The sequence below is a fragment of the Arachis ipaensis genome, chromosome B07, assembly GCF_000816755.2.
Source record: "Arachis ipaensis cultivar K30076 chromosome B07, Araip1.1, whole genome shotgun sequence".
In the NCBI taxonomy this organism is placed as follows: domain Eukaryota; kingdom Viridiplantae; phylum Streptophyta; class Magnoliopsida; order Fabales; family Fabaceae; genus Arachis; species Arachis ipaensis.
Window position 1 is genome coordinate 22235362 of NC_029791.2, and position 3464 is coordinate 22238825.

Consider the following 3464-nt stretch of genomic DNA (forward strand, 5'->3'; position numbering starts at 1 on the left):
TCTGGAAGGTTGCAGGCGCATTACATAGCCCAAATGGCATCCTTCTATAAGCAAACACTCCAGATGGGCATGTGAATGTTGTTTTCTCTTGATCCTGGGGATCCACTGCAATCTGGTTATAGCCTGAATAGCCATCCAAAAAGCAATAATAATCATGACCTGCTAGTCTCTCTAGCATCTGGTCTATGAATGGTAAAGGAAAATGATCCTTTCTGGTGGCTGTATTGAGCCTTCTGTAGTCAATACACATGCGCCACCCTGTAACTGTTCTTGTGGGAACCAGTTCATTTTTTCATTATGAATCACTGACATGCCTCCCTTTTTTGGGACGACTTGAACAGGGCTCACTCAGGGGCTATCAGAAATAGGATAAATAATCCCAGCCTCTAGTAATTTGGTGACCTCTTTCTGCACCACTTCCTTCATGGCTGGATTTAGCCGCCTCTGTGGTTGAACCACTGGTTTGGCATTATCCTCCAATAGGATTTTGTGCATGCATATAGAGAATCTGCCCCATTTGGGCGTTCAACGCCAGATTCTTGCCCATTTCTGGCATTGAACGCCAATCCAGCCTTGTTTCTGGCGCTGAACGCCAGTTTTTGGCATGGTCTGGACGTTCAGCGCCAGCCTTCCACCCATTTTCTGGTGTTTTAGTGCCAGAATTATTTTTCCCTGGGCTCTTACTGTCCTCAGGTGAATCTTTGGTGGGTCGCTCATTTCTTGAATTTTTGATGCCTTGAGGTGGGGTATTTAATGTTTTCCCACTTCTTAATTGAACTGCTTGGCATTCTTCTGCTATTTGCCTTGATAGCTGCTGCTTTGTTTGCTTAAACTGTTCGTTCATATGTATATTAGCTATCCTTGTCTCCTGTAGCCTGTCCTTGAATTCAGCTAGCTGCTTTGTTAGAAAATCCAATTGCTGATTGAATTCAGCAGCTTGTTTTATAGTACTAAATTCAGCAGTTACTGTTTTAACCTCTTCATTCATGGAAGGGTTGCTGCTTAGATACAGATGCTGATTCCTGGCAACTGTATCAATGAGCTCTTGAGCCTCTTCAATTGTCTTTCTCATATGGATAGATCCACCAGCTGAGTAATCTAGAGACATCTGAGCTCCTTCTGCAAGCCCATAGTAGAAGATGTCTAACTGAACCCACTCTGAAAATATTTCAGAGGGGCATTTTCGTAGCATCTCTCTGTATCTCTCCCAGGCATCATAAAGAGATTCATTATCTCCTTGTTTAAAGCCTTGGATGTCCAGCCTTAGCTGTGTCATCCTTTTTGGAGGAAAATACTGATTCAGGAATTTTTCTGTCAGCTGTTTCCATGTTCTTATGCTGGCCTTAGGTTGGTTATTTAACTACCTCTTAGCTTGATCTTTTACAGCAAATGGAAACAGTAATAGTCTGTAGACATCCTGATCTATTTCCTTATCATATACTGTGTCAGTAATTTGTAAAAATTGTGCCAGAAACTCTGTAGGTTCTTCCTGTGGAAGACCGGAATACTGGCAACTTTGCTGCACCATGATAATGAGCTGAGGATTCAACTCAAAGCTACTAACTCCAATGGAGGGTATGCATATGCTACTCCCATATGAAGCAATAGAAGGGTTAGAATATGACCCCAGAGTCCTCCTGGACTGTTCATTTCCACTTATGTCCATGATGGATATATGGATGTAACTTGGACTGATTTATCTTTTTATTTATTTTATTTTATAAGAAGTAAATACTTAAATAAAATAAAATAACTAAAAAGAATTTGAATTTTGAAATTAAAAAAAAAATATATTTTTTTTTTCGTAAAAGAAAATAAAAATTAATTAGTTAAAAAAAAGAAATTTTTGAAAAAGAGGGAAGATATTTTCGAAAATTAGAGAGAGAGAGAGAGTTAGTTAGGTAGTTTTGAAAAAGTTAAGAAACAAACAAAAAGTTAGTTGGTTAGTTGAAACAAATTTTGAAAAGATAAGAAGTTAGGAAGTTAGAAGAGATATTTTGAAAAGATATTTTTGAATTTAGTGAGGAGAGAGAAAAACAATAAGATAGTACAAGATTTAAAATTTTTAGATCTAATGCTCCTTGTTTTTGAAAATTTTGGAGGGAAAACACCAAGGAACACCAAACTTAAAAATTTTAAGATCAAGACACAAGGAAAACTCAAGAACACTTTGAAGACTCACAAGAACACAAGAACATGAAGAAAGAACACCAAACTTAAAATTTTTAGAAAACCAAACCAAAATTTTCGAAAACCAAAGGGAAATCAACAAGAAAACACCAAACTTAAAGTTTGGCACAAAATTTAATAGAAAAAATATTATTTATGAAAAAGGTTTTTAGAAAATTATGATAGCCAATTACCATGAACATAAACCAAAAAGAAAGATTTTTTTCCTAATCTAAGCAACAAAATAATCCGTCAGTTGTTCAAACACGAACAATCCCCGGCAACGGTGCCAAAAACTTGGTGCACGAATTGTGAATCACACTTTTCACAACGCGTACCACTAACCAGCAAGTACACTGGGTCGTCCAAGTAATACCTCACGTGAGTAAGGGTCGAATCCCACGGAGATTGTTGGTTTGAAGCAATCTATGGTTATCTTGTAAATCTTAGTCAGGAAGTCAATTATGTTTATCAGTTGAATTGTGAATAACCAAGAGAAGATCTGAAATGTCATGAGATCCAAAAATAAGTCTCTAAAAGTTGTTTAAATACTAAACTAGTAGCCTAGGTTTACAAAAATTGGATAAACTATGATGGATGATGCAGAGATCCACTTCTGGGGCCCACTTGGTGTGTTCTGGGGCCCACTTGGTGTGTGCTGGGGCTGAGACTTAAGCAATTCACGTGCAGAGGCCATTTGTGGAGTTGAACGCCAGTTTACGTCGGCTATTCTTGTGCAAAGTATGGACTATTATATATTGCTGGCAAGCCCTGGATGTCTACTTTCCAACGCCATTGGAAGCACGCCATTTCGAGTTCTGTAGCTCCAGAAAATCCACTTTGAGTGCAGGGAGATCAGAATCCAACAGCATCAGCAGTCCTTTTTCAGCCTGAATCAGATTTTTGCTCAGCTCCTTCAATTTCAGCCAGAAAAATACCTGAAATTACAGAAAAACACACAACTCATAGTAAAGTCCAGAAATATGAATTTTTCCTAAAAACTAATAGAAATAGACTAAAAACTAACTAAAACATACTCAAAACTATATGAAATTATCCCCAAAAAGCGTATAAAATATCCGCTCATCAAGAGTCCAAGGAGATGGAGTTTCTTCAGCTAAGGCAAGATAGGATGAGTATTGCAGAGTACACAAAGTAGTTCGAGAGACTCTGCAAATTTTCTACCATGTATAAGGCTAATCCAGATGAAAACTGGAAGTGTATGAAGTATCAAGGAGGGCTCAGGGCAGAAGTCCTAACCACTATAGCCCCACTGGAAATCCGGGAGTTCTCCT